General features: G+C 41.8%; 1 long non-coding RNA gene across 1 annotated transcript in view; it reads left to right on the top strand.

Annotated features, from left to right (window-relative positions):
- Positions 1–15,333, top strand: part of LOC121832747 (uncharacterized) — a 185,311-nt gene that overhangs the window by 78,902 nt on the left and 91,076 nt on the right. The window contains exon 6 of the long non-coding RNA XR_013042873.1: positions 12,557–12,650. This is a non-coding gene — a long non-coding RNA (uncharacterized LOC121832747). The remainder of the gene's footprint in view (positions 1–12,556; positions 12,651–15,333) is intronic.

Raw genomic sequence — 15,333 nt, 5'->3', positions numbered from 1 at the left:
TAGAGACCTGGAGGTCTGTATAGATAGGCAGTGACAAGAAGTCATGTGGCTGGGCGTAGAGCCATTGAGAAGGCAGAACAGGAAGGCAATAAAAGCAAAGGTTAGACAGGAAGAAGCTCTTTCTGGGAAGCTACAGCATGGTGGTAAAGCTACGGGGTGGTGGTAAGCTAAGGCTATTAGTGACTATTGGCTATTTCTCTGATCTCTTCAGCTATTACCTCTGTATTTGGCTCTGTGTTTCTTATTTAATAAGACTGTTTAAAAATTCATCTATACTCTCTGGCATACTTTTCTGAATATTCAATCTGCTGCAATCTCTCTAGCACTACACAGCATCCCTTTCTCAAGTCAGAGAGCATGTTAGACTCTGACTGTGTTCCTTATACTACACTAGAAACTCTTCAAGAAGTAAGCTGTGGCTTGAAGTCCACTGTATCCCTTAGATTGTTCAGAGTTTCAGCTGTTAAAAGTGAAAGTGGTGAGCCTGGCCTCTATTCCTCCACCTTGGCTGGAAGCAGCCCTTTCAGCAATTCTTAATTCCTTTTCTGGCTCCAGTGTTTCTGTGGAGGTAACAATGTCTGACACACTGACCATGCTTCCTGCTGTTTACTTACTTTCTGTCTGTCTTTGCCCCATCAGAACATAATTCTTCAAGAGATATGTTTTTCTCCACTCATGAATTTTTAGATTCAAATAGGGGCAGACACATAGTAGGTACTCAGCAGTTATTTATTAAATGAATGATTGCAGTGAATGCTGATGTCAGGAAGAATTTTCCTAGACCCACAAGGCTGTGGTTCCACTTCAACATGAAATCCCAGTGTAAGCAGAGTTTGTGCCTCTGGGCTGGGTACTCAGCCAGTGGCAAGGGTCTATCACCTCCTCAGTCAACACCCTGCTTTGTGGAACATGCTCTCATTCCTCTCGCCATCTCTCATAAAGTGCTTTGCTTACCCAACACTCTTTAGCTGGATAGCAATTCTGAGAAGCATGGATGGAAGGTTTTAAGTTTCTTTTAAAAATATAATCATTTTACAACCACACATGTATGTGTATGTGTTTTGTCTCTACACCCAACTCTGAGCAGCTGCTACTTAACCCTCATCTCTTTCTTTGTATAAAACATGAATGTGAAAGGCCCTTTTAGCTCACAAGAGTGGAAGTTCAGGTGGGAATGAATCCAAGGGAAACTTTGGACTCACTCAGTAGGGGTGGGCCAGCTAAATAACAGCACCTTTTCCCACAGACTTCCCCTTGTCATAGCTCTGTGCAAGGATTTCCCACCTGTCAGCTGGTCCATCCAGCAGTTACTCACCTGAGGAACCAAAGGTGTGTGTGTGTGTGTGTGTGTGTGTGTGTGTGTGTGTGTGTGTGTGTGTGTGTGCATGCGCCCATTAGAGTATGAGACAGCTTCTGGAGCAGTCAGTTTTTCTCTATTTTGTTTTCTGAGTTTCACTTTGGTCTGAGAACCTTTATGCAGAGTCCCAATAGTATCTCTGACCTATTATGCTTTATTGCCTCCCCATCATCTCTCAGGTCTTAACTCAAATGTTATGCCAGCCTCATGATATTTCAGTCTTTTGTCTCAGACCATGTACATTATGTCAAGCTCTATCTTTTAATTACTATTTTTTAAAACATACTTACAAAGGATGGACTAAGTTTACAGTCTTGAATCAGGTAGAAAAGTGTAAGGTGTGGTGATCAAGAATAGAGAGTAAGAACCAGGAAGCTAGAATAGACCTGGCTGATAGGCATATGAAAAAAGCAAACTAGTTCTCATGTTTGGACCTGTCAGCCTCAAAGACATTCAGCTGAATCGTCTTCTGTGAATTCCTTTCATCAGGATAAAATGCTCCTTTACTTACCCATGTTGTTCCCTCTTTTCTCAAAAGGAAATCTTGTCATTCAAAAGATTTTACTTTCTTCTAAAGACTTGGCAAGAACTTGCCAAAGTGTTGAAACTTTGAAAACTTAGACAAATGGTTCAGAGACATTAGAGATGGAAGCAGCCATGTGATTAGTAGGCAGTTTTTAACAGGATGGATCTGGGGATGTTGCCTTCTAGATAACATGGCTTGTGTTTAGGAGGTAGGTTCTCCACATTACAATGTAGAGGTGATGCACTGTTCTATCCCATAGGTTCCTGAGCATTGTAGTATAAAGGTTAAATGCTCAGCTTTGGCCTTAGAGACATATGTATATCTTTTTCTTTTCTCATTGCTGTGATATAATCCCTGACAAAAGTAATGTAATGAAGTAAAGGTTCATTGTGTCTCTCAGTTCAGGGGTGCTATCCTGAAGGCACAGCAGCTGGATTGGTCAATCTGTTGTTGTGGGAGCTTATGTCTGGTTAAATACTGGCAGTGACAGATTGAGAGCTGGGACCAGAAATATAGCAGGGCTGTAACCTTCAAGGTGCACTCACAGTGAGCTATGTCTATCAGTGAAACTCTGTTCCAAAGACTTCATACATAACGTCTCCATACAGTTTTGCTGAGTACCAAGTGCTTAGACACAGCTTGTGTAATACATTCCACACCCAAACCACAGCACCATGTATGCATGGATCTAAGTTTGCTACTGAAATGTGTATAATATTGCCTTCAGGTTTTTATTTGGAATGATAGTATTCTACATTAGTTTGTCTTAAGAATGAAAGAGCACTGTAAATTCTTTTTTGTGACTAATCTTTTTTAAAACTTACTTTTAAATGATTCATAAAGTATTGTATACATTGTGCAATATTTAGTCAGTGTAAACACACATACCTCAAGGAATTCTTTCTGGTGAAAAAAAAGTCAAAATCTCTTCTTTTAGGTTTCTGAAATATATAGGATTTTATTGTTGTCTATTGTCACCCTACTGTACAATGGCATGCTTGAACTTCCTACCACTATACAGATATAAACTTAATCGCTATTGATCAACTTCACCTCACCCCTTTCTCCCTAAGCATTCTCCACAGACTCCCAATACTGAACTTCTATGAGAGCCACTCTCTTAGGCTTCAATTATAAATGAGATAATATAACACCTGTCTTTCTGTGTCTGGCTTATTTCATATAAAATAATGATCCAGTTCCATCCATGTTACCACAAATAGAAAGACCTCATCCTTTTTTTCTTTTTTGAAAAGTACTCCATTGAGTATCTGTAACAATCCTCTTTATCTGTTTATCAGTGGATGGGAATGTTGACCCTTTCTGCTTCTTAGTTGTTGTGACTAATATGGCACAAAAAATGGGAATGCACTTGTATTTTTGACTTACTAATTTTGTTTCTTTTGGATATATACCCAGGACTGGGATTGCTATTAAATTTATGAGAAATCTCCTTGATATCTTTTCATAATGGCTGTACTAATTTACACTCGTACTGTTCTAGTTAGCTTCAGCTGTCATCTAGACACAGACTTAGAGTCATCTGGAATGAGGGACCCTCAACTGAAGAATCATCATGATGATACTGGGCCTGTGGACATGTCTTTGAGGCATTTTACTACTTGCTAATCTATGTAGAAGGACCCATACCACTATGGATAGTGCTATCCCTAGGTAAGTCAGTCTAGGCTGTATTAGAAAGATAACTGAGCAACCCAAGAGGAGCAAGCCAGTAAACAGTATCCCTCCATGGTTCCTGCCTCCAGGATCCTGCCTGACTTCTGTCAAAGATGAACTGTAAGGGTAAGATGAAATAAACTCTTTCCTCCCCCCAGGTTGGTTTTGGTTACATTTTTTTTTTAATCATAGCAACAGAGGAAAGAAACTAGAAAATTCACCAACAATATGCAAAGATCCCTCTTTCTCCACAATGTTACTGCTAGTCTTTTTTATATTAGGCAATGGGTGAGATAGTATCATGTTTTGCACTGCATTTTCTCAGAGATTATAAAGGTTGAACAATTTTTCACATATCTGTTAGTTAATTAGAAGACTTCTTTTGGGAGATGTGTTTTTAGAGCTATGGCCTATTCTTTAATTGAATTACTCATTTGCTATTGGGATTTTGAAGTTCCTTATATAGTCTGGATATCCACTCCTTGTCAAATGTACAATGTACAGGCATATTCTCCTCTTTGGTGGCCTGTCTCTGCCTTCTGTTGATTGTAATGGTGGAAAGTCTTTATCCAAGTGCCTTGGGGTAAGGAGTTAATATCCAGCATTTGGAAGATTAAATGTTCTTCAAAGGGACCCAAGCTCATTAGACTGGGATTTAGAACTCTGTCCATGGGAAATCATTCATTTAATTTAGGCAAATTATTTTCCGGAAAGTTATTGCATGAGATCGACTATATTGAAAAAGAAATCCCAATGTCTCAACAGCTCCCTGCAGACTCATTTCTCAAGGCTAATGCGCTCCATGGAGCAGAGGCATAAAATGGTGAAGCAGGGAACATTCTGACCACTCCACATAGGGTGTTTATTAACATTACACAGGAAATTCAAGTCACTGTTTCCAGCCAATGAGGCTAATCCATTTGTATATTAGACACCCCCATCTGACCATTTTACATTTTCTTTCAAATATAAAACTGGCCTGTGATTGCTATAACAAAGATGCTTAGAGGAAAGCACACGTTAAAGCTTAAAATATGACCTTGCAGCCAGAAAGGAAGTGACAGATCACAAGGGAGGACTATGTGGGACCCAAAGAGGATCAACCCTGTATAGAAGATGAAGAATCCAGAGTGGGCCAGAGTCTGGCCTTACCATGCTGTGACTGCTAATATCCTTCTTAGGAAGGAAAAACTACAAGGTGATGGTTTTTCTCTAAATGCAAGCTCAGGTCACTGTAGCTTGATTTCATTTAGAATGAACTCTGTCATTATAAGGTCCTGGGGTAAAGGCCATTGTAGGTATCATCCTGTAGAAACCTCAGCACTGGTTACACAGAGCTGTCAATTTTGTTTGGAGATAGTGGTGCTCAGTGAGCAAAGCCAGGTGGGTGGTGGCTTCAGAGGACTTCTCAGCGTGGTTCTCTGCTTCATCTGCCTCCTCCTGCCTCCTCTATTCTGAACTGAGAGACACATATAGATGAATTTTTAAGGTACCCATGGTTCTAGGAGCCTGAGGTCCTTCTATAACACAGGCACAGCTCCTACTGTGTGGTAAATCTGAGCAGCAGGCAGCACAGGGTAGAGCATGTTCATTTTTCTCTCCTGGAGTAAGGAGTCAGTGCCTCTTCCAGTACCCTCCCATGCCTCACTGCAGAGGAGTGAGGAGAGGAGAAAAGGTGATGGGAGGAAGATTTATGGTGATGTATTAGGTGTGGGTTACTGGCCGTGGCTCACGCTTTCAGCAGGGTTAGACACTGTTGCAAACTGTGTTTCCTGGTACAACGTATGTGTGTGAGAAGTAACCTTCTATTGGGAAACTTTCCAAAGTCTAATAAAGCCGGGCTTTGCTCCCCCTGACCTTGGCTCAGTGACAGGTAAGTCCCACAACTTCTCCCACCTTATAAACACTGAGATGGGCTGTGAGAAAGGACTATAGAGGCTCTATGCAGAGACTTAGGCCAGAAAGTGGGCAGAAAAATGTCAAAACCACTAATCTAATTTTTTGATGGCCTTCATGGGAGTGTATAAGGAAAAAGTATGCCTTACACTGAGAAGTTGCTCCAGCACCTTCATCCAAAATTGCCCTAGGTAGAGGACTCACACAATGAGGGTGTAGTGCTGTGAGTAGATGTAGGCAGAGGGGAGAAGGGAAGGGAAGGCAGTTTAGGTGACCTTGGGAGCAAGACCACCCTTGCACCCATCCTCCTCCCCTCATGTCTGTCTTTTGTCCTGTGCTTGCAAATCTCTGGCCTCAGTTTCCTCAGACATGCGAATGAGTAGCAAAGACAGCGTCTAGTCCTAGCTATAGATTGCTAAGGTAAGTGTGAGGGTACCAAGGTCACACCTCTTCTCTGGAGACTAATTTTGAACAAGAGAGGCCTATAAGAGGTGATCTCTGAAATTCTACTTTGCATAACCTAGCACACAGTGTGGACCCCAATAATATCCTTTTGAGAAAATGAACAGACAAATGAAACAGGGTGCTGATGGATGGCCACAGGAAAGGTATACATTGTCCCCAACTCAGCTCTGGATACTGGTGTTTGTTTCTAGGGCTATAATCTGTTTGTTTTTGTTTAGTTGTGTGTGTGTGTGTGTGTGTGTGTGTGTGTGTGTGTGTGTGTGTGTGTGTGTGTCTGGGGTTCTCCTCCTCCTAGGGTGACTGGGAGGGAAAAGGTAGGATGGGGGTTTAGCTTTGAATCATGGAATCAAACACACTGAAATCAGATCTCTGCTGCATGTGGAATTGTCCGTGGGTGTCTGTCCACAGAGTTGGATCACTGGCCAGCTGCAACACCACTTAGGCTGTATTTTTCCCCCTCTTGAAACATTTGGTAGAACGTTTCAGACTGTGCTAGAGGGAGGAGGGGGGAATGTCTGAACCAGATGTTCAGGGGCCACCGCTGATACAACGAAGACTCAGTTTTAAGTGATTAGCCATGTGAGCACTCTGGGAGCACTCACCTCCCTAGGCCAGGGAACCTGGCCTTGGCTTGCGATGCTTTGGCTGGAGAAGCAAGAACTGCTGAACCATGTGTATGCACAGAGATGGACTGGGAGAACATGTCTGGCAAAAACTTCATGAGTCAAGCAGAAACATCTACATGGAATACCTGGGTAGATGGATCTGGAGTGATTCTGAAGTGAACTGGAGCTAGGGTCCTGCACAGACATCACCCTTTGGGACACATGATAGAATCAGAAGGGACCTGCAGGGACCACCTATTCTTTCTAGGTGCTGGGCATGCCAACAGAAGGGTGTGTCAGGCGATAGTCAAAGGAGCCTTGCAGCTTCCAGCCTTACCAAGCTTTGGCTTTATGGTCAAGCCTAAGCTGTGCCTACGACACCTGGAGGAGAAGGACTGAGATTTCTGTATGAGCCTCATGATGTGAATATGGGTTCAGAGTAGAAATTACATTGAATTCTATGAAAAGAGGGCACATTTCTTATAAGCATGGGCTTCTACCTTGACATTTGCAGCTTTGACAAAAATGAATAAAATTGCACCAGCTGAAGTTCTACTAGGGTGTGGCTAGGACACAAAAGACAAAAAGGAAGTTTCTCTTAGGGGAGGCAGGAAAGAATTCTCAGACTAAGCAAAGATCAGAACTGGCAAATGCCTTACATTTGGTTTTGATCTCTGGCCAATAAGAATCTGTCCTTTGTACTTTTATCTTAAACCTCAGTAGACCATGCATATGGAGAGGATGACTTGAAGCCCATAAGGGTGGGGTTTGACTTCCATGAGGGGAGCACCCAGGCTTTATTCCACTGCTCTATAACACACTCCCCCTTTTGTTCTGGATGAGAGGCATGGGTGATGGAGGGAGGTAACACTCTGTGTTCTCCTTGTTGGGTTCTGTGCCTTGGGTTGCTATGTATTTAATCAGCCTGGGATGACACAAAACCCACTAAAGAAGAGGAGTATGACATATATTTCACAATCTGGAGGTGCCAATTTGATACCTGGTAAGGGCTTCCTTGTGGCTTTTTGACTGCTGTATGCTCTTACTGTGTGCTTTTGAGGAGAGGGGAAGAGTGGAATTGGGGAGGGGAAGGGAGGGAGGGAGAGAGGGGAATGAATGGATATTAAATTGGTGATTCTTCTAATAAGGAAACTTACCCTGATCACTTAGGCTGTACCTTTATGATCAAGTAAAGATCTCAGCTCTAAATATAGCCCCATTGATGTGAGGACTTCAACATAGGAGTTTTAGGGTAACATAAACATTTGCTCCATTGTGCCATCTTTCTGCCTGTGCTTAGTCAAGAGGCTTAGAGCTAGAGCTTTCTGTGTCCTCACTTCCAACAGGCAGGACCACTGGTAGTCAGCATCATTACTTCTATCAAGACCAAAGGCATCTTTAGAGCCTTCTATGTATCTAGCACTATGCTGAGTTACATGATAGCCTTTTATTTTATCTTATTAAATTGTATGGTGTAGACACTTGTTAGTCTGGATAGATGTGTGTGCATCTGTGTATACACATGCATGTGTACTAGTGTAGACATGGATGTGGAAGTAGAGGATAGAGGTTGATGTTGGTATTCTTTCCTTGATCACATTCCATTTTTATTTATTTATATTTGAGTCAGATCTCTCACTCTCACTGAACCTAAAGCTCATTGATTCAGTTAGGTTGCTGCCTAGTGAACTTCACAGGGTCCTTGGCTTCTTAGACAGTGCTGAATGTGACTTAAAGAACAGAACGTACAGCCTTTTGTGCAATCCCACATGTATAGTTTGTGTTTGCTGCTTGTGTCTTTGGTTTTGTTCTGTTAACCTCACTGATCAAGAATAAGCCATTACCACAATCTTAAGCCAAATTTGAAGCAAGCTTAATTAAATACTGACCAAGAGGATGGGCTCTGGCTAGGACCACTTTGCAATTCACAGGAAATACGTTTTACAGGGGCTTAACAAGCAAAACCATGGGGCCATCACATTTCACACCAGGTCCAATCAGGGGCAAACATATATCCTGATGTACTTCCTTCTATATCCAATCAGGGCAAGTGTATGTCCTGGCCTATTTCCTGTCCGCATACCTCCTACCCACATGTGATCAAGCATATCCAGTGTAGATGGGTCAAACAAACACAGGACAAACAGGAACTTATTCTTTCTACTATCATCATCGTCATCATCATCATCATCATCATCATCATCATTATGATTATCTCATATATTAAATCACAATTACAGTTTCCCCTCCCTTGCCCCTTCCCAGGCTCTCCCTCTATTTCCCCTCTCCCCCAGTTCCATGCTCCCTCCATCTTACCTCAGAAAAGAGCAGGCCTCCCAGGGATATCAACCAAACACAGCCTAATATGCTACAGTAAGACCAAGTACATGTCATTATATCAAGGCTGGACTAGGCAACCCAGGAGGAGGAAAAGGGTCCCACAAGCAGGCAAAGGAGTCAGAGACAGACCCTGTCCCTACTGTAGGAATCTCACAAGAACACCAAGCAACTCAGCCATAACTTATTTGCAGAGGACCTAGGTCAGACCCCTATAAGCTCCCTGATCTCTACAAACCCTCAAGAGTCCTGACCAGTTGATTCTCTGAGCTGTGTTCTCTTTGTGTCCCTGACCCCTCTGGTTCCTCTGATCCTTCCTCTTCACCCCCCCTTACAGGATTCCCTGAGCTCCGCCTAATGTTTGGTTGTAGGACTCTGCATTTGCTCCTATCAGTTGCTGGATGAAGTCTCTCTGGTCCCTTTGATGATGATGATTCTGCTAGGCTCCAATCCCAGAACACTCTGCAGACAAGACAAACTGTAGGTTGAAGGTTTTATGGCTGGGTTGGTGTCCCAATCCTTCCTCTTGAAGCCTTGTATAGTTACAGAAGATGGCTGGTTCAGGTCTTGTGTTCCCCATTACTAGGAGTCTTTGCTAGGGTTACTCTAGTAGATTCCATGGAGTTTCCATTGTACTAAGTTGCCACTTCACCCCTGAAATACTCCCCAATTCCAACTGGGAGTTGTTTCTCCCAGTATTTTCACGCTCCCCCAAGTTGATCTCTTCTGATCCCAACCCTACCCATCCCCAGTCCAGCAGGAAAATCTATTCTATTTCCCCTTCCCAGGGAGATCCTTGTCTCCCTCTTAAGCCCTCCTTGTTACTTTAGCCTCTTTAGGCTTGTGGACCATAGCATGATTATGTTTTACTTTATAGCTAATATCCACTTATAAGTGAGTATATACCATGTTTGTTTTTTCAGGACCTGAGTTACCTCACTCAGGATGATGTTTTCTAGTTCCATCCATTTGCCTGCAAATTTCATGATGTCGTTGTTTTTAATAGCTGAGTAATACTCCATTGTGTAATTGTACCAAATTTTCTTTATCCATTCCTCAGTTAGGGACATCTAGGTTGTTTCTTGTTTCTGGCTATTATGAAAAAACCTGCTATGAACATAGTTGAACAAATATCCTTGTGATAGGATAGAGTGTCCTTTGGGTACATGCCCAGAAATGATATAGCTGGGTCTTGAGGAAGATCAATTCCCAATTTTCTGAGAACCTGCCACATTGATTTCCAAAGTTTGCATTCCTACCAGCAATGGAGGCGTGTTCCCCTTAATCCACATCTTCTCCAGGATGAACTGTCACTTGTGTTTTTGATCTTAGTTATTTTTACAGGTATAACATGGAATTTCAGAGTCCCTTTGATTTGCATTTCCCTGATGGCTAAGGATGTTGAACATTTCTTTAAGTGTCTATTGGCTGTTTGAGATTCCTCTGTTGAAAATTCTCTGTTTAGATCTATATCCATTTTTAAATTGGATTATTTAGTTTGTTGATGTCTAATTTCTTGAGTTCTTTATATATTTTGAATATTAACCCTCTATTGGATGTGGAATTGCTGAAATTCTTTTCCTATTCTGTGGGCTACCTTTTTGTACTATTAACAGTATCCTTTGCCTTACAGAAGCTTTTCTGTTTCACGAGGTCCCATTTGTTAATTATTGATCTTAGTGTCTGGGCTATTGGTGATCTGTTCAGGAAGTTGTCTCCTATGCCAATGTGTTCAAATTATTTCCTACTTTCTCTTCTATCAGGCTCAGTATGTCTGGGTTTATGTTGAAGTCTTAGATCTTCTTGGACTTGAGTTTTGTGCAGTTATTCTTAACTGCAAATAGAACATATAACTTGCAAGGAATATTTTACCTGTTTTGGTCTCATAGGATCTGAGGTAGAGGCAAGGGCTTTGTGTTCATGAGCTTAAGTTCTAATAGTGCCAACCCGGATATAACTGTTTAATGAATTTATATACCCAAGTTTCCAGTAGACTGATATGTTGAAATGATTTTCTCTTTGTTCACATTTTATTTAATAGGTTATAGTATATTTATTACCTTGTGGCCTATAACTTGGGAGAGACAGACAGTTATGTTTTTTTCTTGAGAGTCTCTAGAGGGTTGATGTATACAATATCCAGAAGCACATCCATAATTCCAAACAATTCCAGAATTCATAGATTCCTTACCTTCAGAACATTTCAAAGCACACTTACAGGTAGTAAGTCATTTAGCAGCTAAGGCTTTGGTTTTGAACATCTTGAATTTGCCACTTATTACTGAGTCATAGTTGAGCTACTGATCTTTTGTGAGGGTCATTTTTCTCATTTGTAAAGTGGAGATGATGATGCATTCCTTTTAGGTTGCTGATCAACAGAGAAGTTGTGGAAAACCTCACAGCATGTGCTAAGCACACTGTCAGTTCTGCCTTGGTGCCAGTGGTGTGGTTATTATTTTTTAATGTCTCTTTACTTTCTGTCCCTAGCTTTAGAGTCACAATGGTGTGTCTTAGACTTTAATATGCACCTTGGAGTCCTGGTGTGTTGCTACATTGAGTGTCTGTGAAGTTTTCAAGGGCAACAGTGAATCAGTTAATCCTCCCCTTGGTATTCACTTGTCTCTGTAGATTCACCTGTCTTCTGATAGTGAGAAGAAAATACCTGTAGATGCCTTTTGGGGGAAATATGTTCAAGAGATGGCTCTATGACCTTACAACCTCTAAAGCTCTTTATAAGACCTGTTACTTACACTGACCTCACTCTGCCCTTTAAACATACCAACCCATAAAATAAAGTTGTTTTCCTTTCACTATAAAAAAAAAAGACAAAAAATCAACCAACCAAACACACACACACACACACACACACACACACACACACACACACACACACACACAAACAGAGTGTCCATGTGAATCTTGCTGTCTGCTTGGTCGTTGTTCTTCTCTTCTAGGAATGCCAAGTTTTAGCTTTTGCTCTGCTGGGGCGTGGCCCTGCTGAAATACAGACTGATTGATTTGGTCTGGAGTAGGGACCAGTAGGGACCTGGTTTTCTACAAAGTTCCCAGGTGATGTCCAGAAACTTAATGCTCTAATGAGTTTTTATGGATTAGAGTGATGAAATGTTACATTATGTACCTTGGGAATCCCACCATTTTCTGTTGCTACACTGCAGAAGAAGAAAATACAATACTTAGGATGGAGCTTCACCTTGTGTTTGAACACTTGGTCTCTAGCTAGTGACACTGGGACAGTTGTCAAATGTCAAGGAGGTAGAGCTGTGTTGGGAAAAGTGGATCACTGGAGGGCAAACCTTGTGGTTTCATAGCTTAGCCCTACTTCCTGTTTGCTGTCTACTTCTTGACTGCTGATTCAATGTGATCAGTTTGCCTCTGACTCTTGAGTGCACTCATTGTACTTTATGATGTTGTTGTCACTGTTTTTCTGATGCTAGGGATGAAACCCATGGCCTCACAAATATTTCTCAAGCATTCTACTACTCAGCCACATCCTAGACTGAAAGACCATAATTTTGTTTGCTTAGAATGAAACAAAATGGTATTAGAATTTAAGGAATTGTTTTCTTAGGTTTTCTAGAATAATCTTTGACTTTCTCCAGATGTGTATATACCACAGCTTTCTTTTCCTCATGTTCCTCTTTTGATATCTTCCCATCCCTTTACTGTCTTCAGCAGCTTCCAACAGATGTCTGATACACCAACTCAACTCATCAGGACACACAGGCTTGGCATCTTGTTCAACATCTGGATGATACCCATTTTCTGAGTAAGTATCTCATTTTCCTTTTGGTTTAAATGGTCTTTGGATGAAAATGAAAATTACAATGGGAAATTGTGGATGGCAAGGGAAAAGAGCTATTTTGGGTAAAATGTCTTATAATTGGAGTAATTTTGACAAACAGGCTCTGTGGAATTCCCCCATACTACCCTCTGCTCCCTTAAGTTGGGGAAGTGTGCTGTTTACTTGGGGCCTAAGCTGGGCTCTCCTCTCTGCCCAACAGAAATGATGTTGAACTTTAGTGAAGTCATACCTACTGCTCCGAGGAACATGGTTTACTTTGCCCTGGTGAGTCTAGATCCTTTACAGCTCAATCCAGGGCAGAGTGGAGCTGGGACTAGGAAACTGGTCATGCAACTCTGTCATTATTTTGGTTCTGGTTTCTACATTTATGTGACATTGGCTTTTAGCTAGAGTTTTCCTGCCTGGCCCACAGTCAGGACAAATCTTTGTCACCCGCCAGTCCCACAGCCGCTCAGACCCAACCAAGTAAACACAGAGACTTATATTGCTTACAAACTGTATGGCCGTGGCAGGTTTTTTGCTAACTGTTCTTATATCTTAAATTAATCCATTTCTATAAATCTATACCTTGCCACGTGGCTCGTGACTAACCGGCATCTTCACATGCTGCTTGTCATGGCGGCAGCTGGCAGTGTCTCCCTCACTCAGCCTTCCACTTCCCAGAATTCTCCTCTCCTTGTCCTGCCTACTTCCTGCCTGGCCACTGGCCAATCAGTGTTTTATTTATACAGAAGGATATCTACAGCATTGGCTCTATATTTTTCTTTTCTCAAACAAAGGGGTCAATAACTTAGGTTTAAAATTGATAGAGTTTTAGCACTTTCTTGCTTTATATTTGGGGCAGATACAACGACAGTTTTCCTTTTATTATATTGGGTTGTGCTCAGATATCTAACATGATTGACAGCTGGTGCCTTACAGCAGGAGGGGTATGTGTATGTTTATATGTGTGCTAGTGTGTGTGGGCTTATGTGAAGATGTGTACACACAACACCTCCATATTTCCCTATTGGACTCAGATGGCTGGAGCAGCTCACCCACAATCTTAGGTATTAAAGATACTCGTGCAGAGGCTTACCTTTTGGAGCAAGACATCATGGGTAGATTTTTTTTTTGATCCAGGTGGCATTGAGCTGGAGCTTTGGCACCAAGGTAAACCTCAGTTTTGCTACTGCTGTGGCACCAGACTAAAATGGGGTAAGAGAAGCTTATGGAAAATTTAAGGGGGCATTCACATTCCTAGGTGATAACTGTACACTTGCACAATCCTGAGAGTGAATGCCTCCTTAAATTTCCTACACAGGTGTCTCACTTCCTGACTCCAGTCTGGCTGTACATATCCCTGGACATGTGACTTACTTCTCTGAGTTCTTGTTCTCATCTGTAAGAACTGGTTAGGGTACTAAAAACCAACTCATGGGCCTGACATGGAGCTTAAATAAATGGGTGTTTATAAAGTTTTTGACAGTGCTGGGGGCCATGAACCATTATTAATTTTAATTAATCTATTGGTGTGCATCTTGGCTAATCTCAGTTCTTCAGAGGGGGGAAAAAGGAATTGAGGAATACTTAAAAGTGACTTCATTTCTGAGATTTTATTTTCCTTTAGAGTTATTTATTCTTTGGGAAATTATTTTAAATCTAGTACAAATCACAAGTTCTCAGAGCTAAGATGTTGCACCAGGCAAAGCCAGGAATGAATCTGAAGGTGGAGATGTGGGAGTATCGAGTTACAGGGAGGGCAGAGCCAGGTTCTCATGAGAGTGAGTACTTCATTTTCAAACCAGGAGACCAAATGTCTCACTCAGAGAGCAAGCAGCAGGATTTGGGTTGAATGTGTCAAGTGTCTGCTCAGCAGGCAGTTCAGGGTGGCTCCCTAACCAGCTCTGCCCCTGCCTCCCCCCCCCCAGCCTGCCACTGTGGTTACCCACTTAGCACAACTCACAATGGCTTACACAGTTTGCTTGGTCAGCCAAGTATTTTCCCCACATTTGAAGATTTTGGACAGGAGGCTGACCATGGTGCTCAGTGCCCGGATGAAGAGGAAATCTGTTAGAACACTGGTGTGTAAGGTGAGAGGCTCTCAGGGCCTGCTATCCCAATTGCTATTCTTGCCATGTTATTCTGATGAAAACAAAACAAAACAAAAAACCCTCAAAAAACTTACACCCTTTTAAACCCTCAAACTTTTGCCATTAACTATGTACTGCAGAGCCCTCTTGACACCCTCTCCCACCACACACCTCTTTCATTTCCTATGTGGTGACTAAGAGACAGTGACAGTGATTGAGTTATTTTCTTGACCTCTAGTTTCATTGGAATGTCCTTTGGTTGTTAACAAAGGAGTTTCCCATCTAAATTTCTCAATGTATAAAATAAGGATGTACAATTCTCAATGTATAAAATGTAGGATGAGCCACTTCTGAGACTACTGTGAATATGTGTGTATGCCTGTGTATGTGTGTATGAGTGTGTGCTGTGTGCATGTGTCTGTGGGAGTATGTGTGGGCACATGTATAAGGGCTATCTCAGGCTTGGAGATGATGGTAAGTCTATGTTAACACTTTATTTACTGCTTTGAATTCCATTTGAGGGTAGTCATAAATTCAGAGAGAACCAGGACAATTTCCTGTTCTCATAACCTATT

The sequence above is a fragment of the Peromyscus maniculatus genome, chromosome 10 (genome assembly GCF_049852395.1).
Source record: "Peromyscus maniculatus bairdii isolate BWxNUB_F1_BW_parent chromosome 10, HU_Pman_BW_mat_3.1, whole genome shotgun sequence".
NCBI classification, from domain to species: domain Eukaryota; kingdom Metazoa; phylum Chordata; class Mammalia; order Rodentia; family Cricetidae; genus Peromyscus; species Peromyscus maniculatus.
Note: the sequence above shows the minus strand (reverse complement) of the source record. Positions and strands in the feature narration are given on the sequence as shown.